The sequence below is a fragment of the Schistocerca americana genome, chromosome 3, assembly GCF_021461395.2.
Source record: "Schistocerca americana isolate TAMUIC-IGC-003095 chromosome 3, iqSchAmer2.1, whole genome shotgun sequence".
In the NCBI taxonomy this organism is placed as follows: Eukaryota; Metazoa; Arthropoda; class Insecta; order Orthoptera; family Acrididae; genus Schistocerca; species Schistocerca americana.
Window position 1 is genome coordinate 916,792,283 of NC_060121.1, and position 16,851 is coordinate 916,809,133.

The window sequence follows — 16,851 nt, forward strand, 5'->3', positions numbered from 1 at the left end:
GAAGCAAAAGAACTGGAGAGATCTAGGAAAAGTCACCCAGAATCACGAGTAAGGGGAGACTTACAGCATAGAATGAGAATCCCTTCTCATCCTGTGCAATAAGTCTCATCTGACCCATGGTTCTGGTTGATGACTTTCCCAAAATCTACCCCTTTTATTAGACTTCTCCAATCATTTTCTTCACCCCTCTTCCTTCCCCTTCAATTCTTCTGCATAAAGAAGGAGCCTGTGGCTCCAAAAGCTTGCCAATTACAACCTTCTGTTATGTGTTCTGCTACTGCTTGGTGAGTAGATTTTTTTATTTATCTAATTAATTTATACCATAAAAAATTGATTGTTTTCATTGTTATATTAGTCTACTTTTGAGGTACCATTTTAGATGATAACAATTTTAGTAGTGTTCTAAATCAACATTTCATTATTAGATTCCTTATATTTGGTATCCTAATTTAAATAAACTTGACCTGTGTATTTGTTATTTGTGACACTTGGCTGTGGTTTCATGTGTTTATATGACACATTTCACAAGTCTCAGTATATGGACATATGACATGTATATTTTTAGAAACCATACCAGTGAAGGTGGTATAATTGCTAGCAGTTTTGGTATAGTGCGTTAGTTTTCATAAGAATAGATAAATTTTCTTATAACTCATCCTTCATTTATTGTATAACTTGAACTTGAACCATTCTTGAAAGCAGTCCAGTGTTAATATGATGGTACGAATATCTTGGATGATAGAATTAACACCATTAAGAGACTGCATATGTCATTTTGTAACACATATTATTGTAAGCTAGAGCTGTGCAGGAGTACTTTGTTGGAAGTTTGTTGCAACATAGACCAAAAATGAATGAATGAATGTCATTAAATGTCTCATGTGTTTGTCAGAAGTTATAAGATCATGAGAATTCCCAACTGTTGTTATACACGTTTATTGCCATGTTAGTGAATAAACAAATGAAACAATAACAAACTATATGTTGGCTTAAATCTCATTGCATCGAAAAGTCATTCACAATCTTAGTATCTCTACTGACAGTAGTACATAATATGTTTGTTATTATATAAAGTATTTAATGACTGTAATTGTCTCATAATCTTTGAGTGTGATATTATTTACACATAGATAAAAGAAGGAATAAAGGTAACTTGGCTCAACGTTAAGCTGAACATCCTAGTATCCAGATTCTTGTTTTATAAGACTTGAGTTGATAAAGAATAAAATTGAAAAAGTTATTAGTAGTCTGGAGAAATTTTGTATTGCATTCCATGTAAAATGAAGTCACTGTTGTTGTTGTTGTTGTTGTTGTTGTTGTTGTTGTCTTCAGTCCAGTGACTGGTTTGATGCAGCTATCCATGCTACTTTATCCTGTGCAAGCTTCTTCATCTCCAAGTAATTACTGCACCCTACATCCTCCTGAAGCTGCATAGTGTATTCATCTCTTGGTCTCCCTCTATGATTTTTGCCCTCCACATTGCCCTCCAATACTAAATTGGTGATCTCTTGATGCCTTAGAACATCTCCTACCAACCGATCCCTTCTTCTAGTCATGTTGTGCCACAAATTCCTCTTCTCCCCAATTCTATTCAGTACCTCCTCATTAGTTATGTGATCTACTCATCTAATCTTCAACATTCTTCTGTTTCACCACATTTGGAAAGCTTCTATTCTCTTCTTGTCTAAACTATTTATCGTCCATATTTCACATCTGTATATGGCTACACTCCATACAAATACTTTTCTAAAAGACTTCCTGACACTTACGTGTTAATAAATTTCTCTTTATAAGTTTTTTATCTTGCCATTGCCAGTCTACATTTTATATTCTTTCTACTTCGACCAACATCAGTTATTTTGCTCCCTAGATAGCAAAACTCATCTACTACTTTAAGTATCTCATTTCCTAATCTAATTCCCTCAGCATCACCCTATTTAATTAGACTACATTCCATTATCCTCATTTTGCTTTTGTTGATGTTCATCTTATATCCTCCTTTCAAGACACTGTCCATTCCATTCAACTGCTCTTCCAGTTCCTTTGCTGTCTCTGAGAGAATTACAATGTCATCGGCAAACCTCAAAGTTTTTATTTCTTCTCCATTGATTTTCATTCATACTCCAAATTTTTCTTTTATTTCCTTTAGTGCTTCCTCAATATACAGATTGAATAACATCAGGGATGGGATACAACCCTGTCTCACTCCATTCCCAACCACTGCTTCCCTTTCATGCCCCTCAACTCTTATAACTGCCATCTGGTTTCTGTACAAATTGTAAATAGCATTTTTCTCCCTGTATTTGAGTCCGGCCACCTTCAGAATTTGAAAGAGAGTAGTCCAGTCAATGTTGTCAAAAGCTTTCTCTAAGTCTACAAATGCTAGAAATGTAAGTTTGCCTTTCCTTAATCTATCTTCTAAGATAAGTTGTAGGGTCAGTATTGCCTCATGTGTTCCAGCATTTCTGCGTAATTCAAAATGATCTTCGCCGAGGTCAGCTATTCTTATTTTATTCTTAATTTATTCTTGGGGTATACAGATCATATACCAAAATACCAGACACAGCCTAAGTTATCATATCACTTTCCTTGTCATGATCTCGACTGCTGTTGAACACCTTTTTTCCACTTTGCAACTGCCAATGCCCTAGGGAAGGTAATTTAACTTTCTAATTTCTAACGGATACCTTTACAGAAAACACTTAACAGCTGTAAAAGTATTATGTTTGTAAAAGAACGAAAAACAAAACAAACTGTGATATTTAGAATTTGCAGTTCAGTATAAATTTGCCTTTTTTCTTGATTGCAGTATGGACTGAAAATGCCATGCCATCTCAGTTGACAACTACAAATCTTGGAACAGCAGGGATGCAGACCATGCTATATGACTTTGACAAGAACGATAACTTTCAGAGAATGGAACCATTTGTTTGCAGTACATGCAGTAAACAGTACTCAAGAAAAGGCTCTCTACAGCGACATGTTAAATATGAATGTGGTGTGGAACCTCAGTTCTACTGTCCATACTGCCCTGAAAGAAGTCACCGCAAAAGCAATCTTCATCGACACATAATATGTCATCACTCCAATGTATCATTGTGTGATGGTGTTTAGCCTATTTTGGTGAAAAGAATTCCGTGGTCAGACCACATCCATGTGTTGTGTTAAGTTAATTTTTCAACACTTTTCTTACCATGGTTTGCAATAATCTACACATAACACATTCCAATATAAATGCTGGCAGATTACCTTATGATGTAATATTTGGAAAGTAACTATCACTTGATTATCATTGAACAAGAAACTTCTGCTGATAAAATATTTGCCATAACCATATTACTTTTTGGACTTGAGGAAGTGGAAAATATAAAGAAGCATATTAATGTATGGTGATTTTTTCAATACCAGTAAAGACTTACATTTTTGGCACTTATTAATTGAGGAATTTTTGCATGTATGTATCATTGTCAAAGTATTGTAGAGATGATTAATTGTATGATTAAAACATCCACATTTCCAGTTAAAATCTCTAATGATATGTCCCATGTACTTTGGAAGACAATGGAACATAATGAGTGGGGTGGAAAAAACATGTACTTAACAGTCAGGTTTTTCAACATGGGATTGACCCTTACATAATAGAGACTACTGCTTTTTTAGTGCATGGCATCTGGTTAACCCATGATTTTCAAGGACTAGCAATTATAAGCAGAACTCCTTTAGTGTTTTCAAGTTCAAGATTTCTTTACTGTCTCCATAGTGTTGAGAAGATAGTAATGCATGGAGACATGTCTCTGCTGATAATATAAATAGTTTGACATATTTACATTGTACTGTATTATCATGTGCTATTATCTAAAAGCATTTAAATGAAGCCTTTTTCCTTAACTGTTGTGCCCATTGCTAGCTAGCCCCTATTGAAATACTAACAGAAAATTAACAAGCAACACTTTTTTAATTTTCTTTTTTTCTCATCATACATGGTCAGAAAGTAATGCTGCAAAAGCTGGAAAAATAATACAGTTGACGATCAAGTCTCCCTGTGTTTTTATTTTGACAAGAGGTCAGAAGTAAACATAGTGTGAACCTGCCTGATATTTTAGTTATTGACAAGGTGAGTGTATTAAAACATTTAATAGTCTGTGTATTCTTCAGCTCCAACCCATTGATTTCAAGCCCTTTTGTGCTGGAATTTTCATTTTTATCAAATATATTTATTACTGACAGACAACATTATTTTATTGTGCAATTCGATGTGGAACTAATGCAGGCATTCAGGTTGGGGGAAGGGGTGGTTTGGAAAGTGTTATATTTTAACTCTAGTAGAAACTTTTAACTTTTTATTGCTTTTAAACATACTCCTGGAACTTCACATTTGTGTATCCAAACACAAATAATACAAATATCTTGACTGTAAATGATTGCTTTTCCTTCTAATATAATTTGTGAAATGAACAGATTTTTGGAGAAATTTTAATGTATGTCAAAGGATAATTCTGTTAATTGTGAATCAAATCTCATGTCTGCATTTAGCTGTTACAATGTAAGATCAGTATGGGAGTTGTCTGTGTACCCACTTGGAAGGCTCTATTATAGTGCTTTTATACTGTGTGGAGCGCTGGCAAAAAAAATCACTCACATGAAACTTCATATGTTGAGATAGTATTTCAGTGATTATTAAATTTTGGCAAATTTACAAAGAACTTGGTGGTATGAGACCACTTATCAGTGTGACGTTCCACTCCATGTCACCTACATTATTGCATTGATGCTGATGGGAATTACTGTCATAAAGCTGTTTTATAGCTGACGGATTCTCACCTAAGGCAATCTGATCCACAACTATTGTAACTAGTCTTTGATATCTTGGGTACTGGCACTGGGATGGAGATGCAATCCAAGATTGTCCCACTCATATTCTGTCTGGGACAGATGGTCATGGGAGTACCTCAACATCATGCAGACAGCTCATATAGACATGTGCCATGTGTGACCTAGGATTGCCCAGTTGGAAAATGGCCCTGTGATACTGTTGCATGGGAGATAACACATGAGGATGGAGGAAGTCTGTGATATGCCATTGTGCATTAGAATACCCACAATTACTACCATTCATGACCTGAAGTCATACCTGATGGCTCCATGACTGCCCATACCATAAAACTTCAAGTGACTTAGCTTTGCCTTTCCATAACATTGTAAGAATGGGTCCTATCTGTAGATCTCCACCATTCTCATCGAAGGTGGTCATCCAGGATAGCATTCATTGCTGAACACGTTGCGATGCCATTCGTAGGCAGTCCGTGCTTTCTGCTTGCGGCATCATTGCAAACACAGCCTTTGTGTTGTAGTGTTATCAGTAGTCCATGCATGGGATAGTACTTCACTAGTCTGGCTGCAGCTAGTCTCTGACCAAAAGTGTGAGATGACACAGAATGTCGCAGGTAGTCCATTACTTGTTCTTGGGTGGTAGCTGCTGAAGTGAAAGGCCTACAATGTCCTTAGTAAAAGATGTGGTTGACTGGAACCTTGACAGTGAGGCCCTCAAGTTCCCATGCAGTCCTTCATCAGGCCACAGTCACATCCGAATGCCCCACAAATCAGTATATCACATGATTTGACCAACCAGCCAAATGGGGACCCACAAAGAGACCCCATTTAAACTCTGTCAGGTGCTGATAATGCAGCCACACAACTTTGAGGCATCTTCATGTCCTTCACAGTGATCACTCAGTATCTGATGGTGTTTGTGCCCCTCATATATTGCACCAGGCCTGGTAACAATGCTAAACATGAATAACACTAATGCATTATGTTCGCCATTCTACCTGTCACAGAGAATGGCAACTTTAATCATTTACTTACCCACTGATGATGTGTTTTTTTATTTGAAGTGCATTGATATCCAACCGTGTCTTCTGGGTACTTCACTTTTTTGCCAGACAATGTATTAACTGTTAAAACTGCCAAATGTAAGTCAATCTTTACCAGTTTAAAGTAATAAATGCAGTGAATGAAACAAGTGAACTTGACTGTGTGTGATATTAAGTCATTATTTACTGTGAATGAATCTATTAATTATCTAAAGAAGATCTTTGAGGTGAACTTCAATTATACTGTGGATACAAAGTAACAGGTCTGTAACTCTTCAATTGCTCCATAACTGTTACACAGCAGGAGATGTACCACAGAAAACTATATTGATTTAGTAATGTATGTAGCAACAAAATGTCTTTAGTTTTCTGGTACCATGTTTGTACAACGTAACACAATTTGAAGAACAAAACACTAGGGAAATATGGCGTTTTATGTTCCTAGTAAACTGTTTCACATCACTGGGTTATGTGCAGTTTTTTTTCCCCCCTACAATTTAAGGTGAATAAAAGTTAATGATTTCAATACCTTTCCTGTAATAAACATTTCACAAGTTCAGTATCTGTTTTTCTATTATCAAATTTTGCATCGTGTTGTTTGTTATGAGTCTTATTTTCTCCACAGAAAACTATAATCTCATTGTGGCATTCCTAGAAAACTTTTTTTTAAAAAAACATTCACTTAAAAATTATAGATAATTCTGGTTTATGTGTGTAGGTATAAATTGCAACAACAACATAACTTTTCCATTATGATTTGTGAAGATGGAATAGGATTTTGCATTAATGCATTTTTGAATTTCTATCTGATTTCAGTGTACTGGTCCGATGAAACACCGATGTCATCCACAGAAGCAAATACATTTGATCAAAGATTTGGAATAAACTGTATAGATAACAACCAGATAACACATTATCTTTACAAATGCAGCATGTGTTGCAAGTCCTACAAATTTCGATGTTCTTTGACAAGGCATATTAAATATGAGTGTGGAAAACCACCTCAGTTTCAGTGTCCTTACTGCACAGAAAAAAGTCATCACAAGTGCAATTTAGAAAAGCACATTAGACGCAAACATAAACAGATACAAGATCCACAGGACCAAATGTGAAATTATGTGATCAACAGACATGATTAGATTTGTATTTTAAAAATTTAGTATGTGCTACTGACATTTAAAAGTAATTAATCAGTGGACAGTTGAGAAGCACTATTTTAAATCACTTTTTATATGACTGGCTTTTCATTTTCCATTTTGAAAAATACATGCACCTTTTAAGTATGTATAATGGGAGTAAAGTCCCCTTTTACATAATTATGTTGTTTGTGTCTATATTTTTCTCAGATCTGTGTGTAGAACTAATAATCATATACACAATGCCTTTTTTATTTATCTGGCAGGTCTTTCAAGGCTGTGAGCTGAGTTAACTTTTGCATTAAGACAGTGTATAATAAGTTCTTACAAGAAATTTTGAAGGGAATTTCTGGAGGTAAATCACATGGCCTCGATACGGCATTATAATAGGAAATCAAAATGTTCATTTTTAAGTATTTTATATTGCACTAATATTATGAAGAAAGTTGTAACATCCTGTAGACTATGAAGATTTAAAAAGACTTGGGAATTTTCAATGGAATGAATAATATTCTTTATTTAAGTATGGAATTATGTTTCTCTGTTCACGTCATTAAAAAGATATACAGGGATTAATGTTGTAATATGCTGCTGAGTATGAGCCAGTATCTTCATGTACTTTTGCCGCATATGACATAAGAAACAGTTTCTGTTGTAAATTTTTTATCTCAACTACAAAGAGCAAATACAAATTTATGGATGTAATTTCTTTATGTGTGTTGATAACAGTTCTGAGAATAGTTTTTAAGTGAACCTTCATGTTCTCTAACTTCTGAAATTGGAAGTTTTTATTCATCAAGTGAAAGAAAACATGTAAGATTATGAACATGATATTACTTTTTTTTATTTTTGTTTCTTAGTGTGTGTTTTTCTGTTTTCTTTCTTGATGAGTGACTTATTGTTTCATAATCTTGGATGGGCCAACGATCAAACGATGATTACTATTTCAAAGTTCAGTGTTTTAGTTTGGTTATGGAGAAGAATTCTCTATATTAGTTATATTTATTTAGCCGGCCGCGGTGGTCTCGCGGTTCTAGGCGCGCAGTCCGGAACCGTGCGCTGCTACGGTCGCAGGTTCGAATCCTGCCTCGGGCATGGATGTGTGTGATGTCCTTAGGTTAGTTAGGTTTCAGTAGTTCTAAGTTCTAGGGGACTGATGACCATAGTAGTTGAGTCCCATAGTGCTCAGAGCCATTTGAACCATTTTATATTTATTTATGAAAACATTTGAGATATTTTTGACAAAAGAGCATTATATATAAAAAAAAAACAAAGATGAGGTGACTTACCGAACAAAAGCGCTGGCAGGTCGATAGACACACAAACATACACACAAAATTCAAGCTTTCGCAACAAACTGTTGCCTCATCAGGAAAGAGGGAAGGAGAGGGGAAGACGAAAGGAAGTGGGTTTTAAGGGAGAGGGTAAGGAGTCATTCCAATCCCAGGAGCGGAAAGACTTACCTTAGGGGGAAAAAAGGACAGGTATACACTAGCACACACGCACATATCCACGCACATATCCATCCACACATACAGACACAAGCAGACATATTTAAAGACAAAGAGTTTGGGCAGAGATGTCAGTCGAGGCAGAAGTGTAGAGGCAAAGAAGTTGTTGAAAGACAGGTGAGGTATGAGTGGCGGCAACTTGAAATTAGCGGAGATTGAGGCCTGGCGGATGACGAGAAGAGAGGATATACTGAAGGGCAAGTTCCCATCTCCGGAGTTCGGATAGGTTGGTGTTGGTGGGAAGTATCCAGATAACCCGGACGGTGTAACACTGTGCCAAGATGTGCTGGCTGTGCACCAAGGCATGTTTAGCCACAGGGTGATCCTCATTACCAACAAACACTGTCTGCCTGTGTCCATTCATGCGAATGGACAGTTTGTTGCTGGTCATTCCCACATAGAATGCATCACAGTGTAGGCAGGTCAGTTGGTAAATCACGTGGGTGCTTTCACACGTGGCTCTGCCTCTGATCGTGTACACCTTCCGGGTTACAGGACTGGAGTAGGTGGTGGTGGGAGGGTGCATGGGACAGGTTTTGCATCGGGGGCGGTTACAAGGATAGGAGCCAGAGGGTAGGGAAGGTGGTTTGGGGATTTCATAGGGATGAACTAACAGGTTACGAAGGTTAGGTGGACGGCGGAAAGACACTCTTGGCGGAGTGGGGAGGATTTCATGAAGGATGGATCTCATTTCAGGGCAGGATTTGAGGAAGTCGTATCCCTGCTGGAGAGCCACATTCAGAGTCTGGTCCAGTCCCGGAAAGTATCCTGTCACAAATGGGGCACTTTTGTGGTTCTTCTGTGGGGGATTCTGGGTTTGAGGGGACGAGGAAGTGGCTCTGGTTATTTGCTTCTGTACCAGGTCGGGAGGGTAGTTGCGGGATGCGAAAGCTGTTTTCAGGTTGTTGGTGTAATGATTCAGGGATTCCGGACTGGAGCAGATTCGTTTGCCACGAAGACCTAGGCTGTAGGGAAGGGACCGTTTGATGTGGAATGGGTGGCAGCTGTCATAATGGAGGTACTGTTGCTTGTTGGTGGGTTTGATGTGGACGGACGTGTGAAGTTGGCCATTGGACAGGTGGAGGTCAACGTCAAGGAAAGTGGCTTGGGATTTGGAGTAGGACCAGGTGAAACTGATGGAACCAAAGGAGTTGAGGTTGGAGAGGAAATTCTGGAGTTCTTCTTCACTGTGAGTCCAGATCATGAAGATGTCATCAATAAATCTGTACCAAACTTTGGGTTGGCAGACTTGGGTAACCAAGAAGGCTTCCTCTAAGCGACCCATGAATAGGTTGGCGTACGAGGGGGCCATCCTGGTGCCCATGGCTGTTCCCTTTAATTGTTGGTATGTCTGGCCCTCAAAAGTGAAGAAGTTGTGGGTCAGGATGAAGCTGGCTAAGGTGATGAGGAAAGAGGTTTTAGGTAGGGTGGCAGGTGATCGGCATGAAAGGAAGTGCTCCATCGCAGCGAGGCCCTGGACGTGCGGAATATTTGTGTATAAGGACGTGGCATCAATGGTTACAAGGATGGTTTCCGGGGGTAACAGATTGGGTAAGGATTCCAGGCGTTCAAGGAAGTGGTTGGTGTCCTTGATGAAGGATGGGAGACTGCATGTAATGGGTTGAAGGTGTTGATCTACGTAGACAGAGATACGTTCTGTGGGGGCTTGGTAACCAGCTACAATGGGGCGGCCGGGATGATTGGGTTTGTGGATTTTAGGAAGAAGGTAGAAGGTAGGGGTGCGGGGTACTTCCTTTCGTCTTCCCCTCTCCTTCCCTCTTTCCTGATGAGGTAACAGTTTGTTGCGAAAGCTTGAATTTTGTGTGTATGTTTGTGTTTGTTTGTGTGTCTATCGACCTGCCAGCGCTTTTGTTCGGTAAGTCACCTCATCTTTGTTTTTATATATAATTTTTCCCACGTGGAATGTTTCCTTCCATTATATTGATATCATTAATTTGAATCCAACAATTACGTTTGTTATTGTCACTGTTGCATTTCGAAATCTTTTCTGTCGTCTTATTTTCCTCTTTCTGTTTTTGCCAGTAGTTTCACTTTGTATTCACCTTCTCCTTTTTACCGTAATCTGCTATACTATTTTATCCCGCCTATATATATACTCAATAATACGTAACCCACTTCCAAACCATAACCAAAAATTTTTTTTTGTTTTTTTTGCCGCTTTCAGCACTACCGCCGCTATAATATCCACCGTTTCTAGTTCACAAACAGCTCCTTTCACCTTTTAAACAACCATTTCGGCCAGTTCTAATAACTTTCGCTTTATTTCCATTTCCGTTTTTCCCACATCACTGATCATTTTTAGCCGCTTCCCACGGGTTTTAACGCCATTATTTCTTCGTCAGACAATTGTTAGCCTCATTTTCATAATCTGCCACCACAATACCACTCCTTTTAATATACTACACGCAGTTTTTTCGAAATTTTCCCAAATTTCTCCGTCCTTTAACGTGTTTTGGCGGCAACACAACCACCTAACCTTTGTGCACATCGTTGTCTACCAACCCAAGTCCAACATAGCCCAGCTGTAACCAACACCTTTTCGCCTTTTCTCATTCCAGATCTCCAGTTTCTTTCCGGTTCACCTTTATCTCTCCCCATATATTTTTATTTTCATTTTCATTTCACCTCATGTTACACTTTCCACCTTCTAATACCATGTCACCCTCACAACACCCCCACAGTGACCCCATTAAGTTTTATTTACATTCCCTCCGCAAACATGCCTTCGCCCTAGCCAGATTACGCTCGCATATTTTATTTTCTCAGGCTTGTCTGACATTTGGCATTACCCCCAAAGGCCTCACACTCAAAGTTCCCATCTCTGGCTGCAACCCTTCCTTCCATCAGTCCCTATACCAGTTCCAAACTGAACAATCCATTGCCCTCACCCACCTAATCCTTCACCTACACATCAACTCAGCCAATGAACACACCCGTCAACTCCTATCCTTAATAAAAGTCCTTAATCTTTCCTCTCCCACATCCACACCGGCTGTTCAGAGCATCCTCCTACAGGCCAACCGTAAATTAGAACAGCATGCCACCCTCCACCTCAAAAAACTATCCAATCTCCTGGTTTCCCACCTCCGGAAAGGCAACTCACTCACCCTTCACAACCTTTCCAGCAAACCTCAACCTCCTCTCATTGCACACAAACCCAGTCTCTCCCATCTACTCAATCTCCCACTTCCAGCTCCACTCCCTCCAAAACCTCAAAATTCCGATCAACACAATCTGGAACCACAACACCCTAATTCAGTAGTTAACCTTTCCTCCAAACCTCTCTCCCAATCCGAAACCTCTGTCCTATCCAAAGGCCTCACCTTCAGCCCCACTCCCAGATTCAACCAAACAGCACTCGTCAAAGATTTACTGTCCTACACTCGTACTCTCTGCTGGAAGTATCACTTTGCCACGAAGAAAAATGATCCTAATCCTACTCCTAATGATCCGACTCCTCAAGACACCATCCAAATTGAACCCTGCCTGGAACAGTTCCGTCCTCCGTCACAGCGGGACCCACCTCCTCTTCCTCAAAATCACCCTCTCCAAACCTTCCAGGAATTTCTGACTTCCAGCCTTGCATCTCAATCCTTCTTAAAAAACCTTAATCCTACACCCAACATCACCACTGCTGAAGCCCAGGCTATCCGTGATCTGAAGGCTGACCGATCCATCGTCATTCTTCCGGCGGACAAGGGTTCCACGACCGTGGTACTTGATCGTCGGGAGTATGTGGCTGAGGGACTGCGTCAGCTTTCAGACAACACCACATACAAAGTTTGCCAAGGTAACCCCATTCCCGATGTCCAGGCAGAGCTTCAAGGCATCCTCAGAACCTTAGGCCCCCTGCAAAACCTTTCACCCGACTCCATCAACCTCCTGACCCCACCGACACCCCGCACCCCTACCTTCTACCTTCTTCCTAAAATCCACAAACCCAATCATCCTGGCCGCCCCATTGTAGCTGGTTACCAAGCCCCCACAGAACGTATCTCTGCCTACGTAGATCAACACCTTCAACCCATTACATGCAGTCTCCCATCCTTCATCAAGGACACCAACCACTTCCTTGAACGCCTGGAATCCTTACCCAATCTGTTACCCCCGGAAACCATCCTTGTAACCATTGATGCCACGTCCTTATACACAAATATTCCGCACGTCCAGGGCCTCGCTGCGATGGAGCATTTCCTTTCATGCCGATCACCTGCCACCCTACCTAAAACCTCTTTCCTCATCACCTTAGCCAGCTTCATCCTGACCCACAACTTCTTCACTTTTGAGGGCCAGACATACCAACAATTAAAGGGAACAGCCATGGGCACCAGGATGGCCCCCTCGTACGCCAACCTATTCATGGGTCGCTTAGAGGAAGCCTTCTTGGTTACCCAAGTCTGCCAACCCAAAGTTTGGTGCAGATTTATTGATGACATCTTCATGATCTGGATTCACAGTGAAGAAGAACTCCAGAATTTCCTCTCCAACCTCAACTGCTTTGGTTCCATCAGTTTCACCTGGTCCTACTCCAAATCCCATGCCACTTTCCTTGACGTTGACCTCCACCTGTCCAATGGCCAACTTCACACGTCCGTCCACATCAAACCCACCAACAAGCAACAGTACCTCCATTATGACAGCTGCCACCCATTCCACATCAAACGGTCCCTTCCCTACAGCCTAGGTCTTCGTGGCAAACGAATCTGCTCCAGTCCGGAATCCCTGAATCATTACACCAACAACCTGAAAACAGCTTTCGCATCCCGCAACTACCCTCCCGACCTGGTACAGAAGCAAATAACCAGAGCCACTTCCTCGTCCCCTCAAACCCAGAATCCCCCACAGAAGAACCACAAAAGTGCCCCACTTGTGACAGGATACTTTCCGGGACTGGACCAGACTCTGAATGTGGCTCTCCAGCAGGGATACGACTTCCTCAAATCCTGCCCTGAAATGAGATCCATCCTTCATGAAATCCTCCCCACTCCGCCAAGAGTGTCTTTCCGCCGTCCACCTAACCTTCGTAACCTGTTAGTTCATCCCTATGAAATCCCCAAACCACCTTCCCTACCCTCTGGCTCCTATCCTTGTAACCGCCCCCGATGCAAAACCTGTCCCATGCACCCTCCCACCACCACCTACTCCAGTCCTGTAACCCGGAAGGTGTACACGATCAGAGGCAGAGCCACGTGTGAAAGCACCCACGTGATTTACCAACTGACCTGCCTACACTGTGATGCATTCTATGTGGGAATGACCAGCAACAAACTGTCCATTCGCATGAATGGACACAGGCAGACAGTGTTTGTTGGTAATGAGGATCACCCTGTGGCTAAACATGCCTTGGTGCACAGCCAGCACATCTTGGCACAGTGTTACACCGTCCGGGTTATCTGGATACTTCCCACCAACACCAACCTATCCGAACTCCGGAGATGGGAACTTGCCCTTCAGTATATCCTCTCTTCTCGTCATCCGCCAGGCCTCAATCTCCGCTAATTTCAAGTTGCTGCCACTCATACCTCACCTGTCTTTCAACAACTTCTTTGCCTCTACACTTCTGCCTCGACTGACATCTCTGCCCAAACTCTTTGTCTTTAAATATGTCTGCTTGTGTCTGTATGTGTGGATGGATATGTGCGTGTGTGCTAGTGTATACCTGTCCTTTTTTCCCCCTAAGGTAAGTCTTTCCGCTCCCGGGATTGGAATGACTCCTTACCCTCTCCCTTAAAACCCACTTCCTTTCGTCTTCCCCTCTCCTTCCCTCTTTCCTGATGAGGCAACAGTTTGTTGCGAAAGCTTGAATTTTGTGTGTATGTTTGTGTTTGTTTGTGTGTCTATCGACCTGCCAGCGCTTTTGTTCGGTAAGTCACCTCATCTTTGTTTTTATATATAATTTTTCCCACGTGGAATGTTTCCTTCCATATTATATATATATATATATATATATATATATATATATATATATATATATATATATATATATATACACACAAGTAGAGTATGTTATTCGTATCCGGTTTATTCAATTTCTGTTTTAGTATTAAACTGAATGCTTTTGAAAATATATATATATATATATATATATATATATATATATATATATATATATATAAAAAGAAAAAACAATGTTTGACAAAAGTATTTTCAAAAGCATTCAGTTTAATACTAAAACAGAAATTGAATAAACCGGATACGAATAACATACTCTACTTGTCTAGTGTTAAAAGCATCACAGTAGCACTTCAAGATGTTAATATTCATGTGAACCAGCTTGACTGATGCATGTGTATATTTTTCTTTTTATTATCTGCAATTCCCACATGTAGAGACATAAGATAAACCGAGTCCATAGTGTGACCATGTAACATATTCTTGTTGGAATTAAGTATTGTTTTCCTGCTAATTTGAGCTGCTTAGTCATATTTTTTGCTAGTTGTTGTTAAGTGTGAGTATCTGACTTTGTTTGGGTGTGATACAGAAGAATATGCCATAACTGAAAAGAAGCATACAGTTATGTAATGAATAGAAAGTCGAATATGAAAGACAAGATACTGACAGGATAGTAACATGCCACTTGTATTGAAAAATTTTTGCAGCTGTGTCACAAAATCTCTTTTGGACATCATGTGCCTTCTTAAACCATTTTATTGACATCGACACATATCAGTGGGCATAGCTTGGTGACAAAATTTATCCTATGCTCTCTCCTAACACTGTTTATCCAAACCCCATTACTTGTTAACACATGTTGTGTTGTGGTATTCATTCCTGAGACTGGTTTGATCCAGCTATCCATGCTACTCTATCCTGTGCAAGCTTCTTCATCTCCCAGTACCTACTGCAGCCTACATCCTTCTGAATCTGCTTAGTGTATTCATCTCTTGGTCTCCCTCTACAATTTTTACCCTCCACACTGCCCTCCAGTACCAAATTGGTGATCCCTTGATGCCTCAGAACATGTCGTACCAACCGATCCCTTCTTCTAGTCAAGTTGTGCCACGAACTCCTCTTCTCCCCAATTCTATTCAATACCTCCTCATTAGTTATGTGATCTACCCATCTAATCTTCAGCATTCTTCTGTAGCACCACATTTCAAAAGCTTCTATTCTCTTCTTGTCTAAACTATTTACGATTCATGTTTCACTTCCATACATGGCTACACTCCATACAAATACTTTCAGAAATGACTTCCTGACACTTAAATCAATACTCAATGTTAACAAATTTCTCTTCTTCAGAAACGCTTTCTTTGCCATTGCCAGTCTACATTTTATATCCTCTCTACTTTGACCATCATCAGTTATTTTGCTCCCCAAATAGCAAAACTCCTTTACTACTTGAAGTGTCTCATTTCCTAATCTAATTCCCTCGGCATCACCCGGTTTAATTCAACTACATTCCATTATCCTCGTTTTGCTTTTGTTGATGTTCATCTTATACCCTCCTTTCAAGACTCTGTCCATTCCATTTAACTGCTCTTCCAAGTCCTTTGTTAGGCCTGGCTCTCCCAAGGCTGTCAGTAATTCTAATGGAATGTTGCCTACTCCCGGGGCCTTGTTTCGACTTAGGTCTTTCAGTGCTCTGTCAAACTCTTCATGCAGTATCATATCTCCCATTTCATTTTCATCTACCTCCTCTTCCATTTCCATAATATTGTTCTCAAGAACATCGCCCCTGTGTAGAACCTCTATATAGTCCTTCCACCTTTCTCCTTTCCCTTATTTGCTTAGAACTGGGTTTCCATCTGAGCTCTTGATATTCATGTAAGTGGTTCTCTTTTCTCCAAAGGTCTTTTTAATTTTCCTGTAGGCAGTATCTATCTTACCCCTAGTGAGACAAGCCTCTACATCCTTACATTTGTCCTCTAGCCATCCCTGTTTAGCCATTTTGCACTTCCTGTCGATCTCATTTTTGAGACATTTGTATTCCTTTTTCCCTGCTTCACTTACTGCATTTTTGTATTTTCTCCTTTTCTCAATTAAATTCAGTATCTCTTCTGTTACCCAAGGATTTCTACTAGCCCTTGTCTTTTTACCTACTTGATCCTCTGCTGCCTTCTCTATTTCATTCCTCAAAGCTACCAATTCTTCTTCTTCTGTATTTCTTTCCCCCATTCCTGTCAATTGTTCCCTTATGCTCTCCATGAAACTCTGTACAACATCTGGTTCTTTCAGTTTATCCACGTCCCATCTCCTTAAATTCCCACCTTTTTGCAGTTTCTTCAGTTTTAATCTACAGGTCATAACCAATAGATGGTGGTCAGAGTCCGCATCTGCCCCTGGAAATGTCTTACAATTTAAAACCTG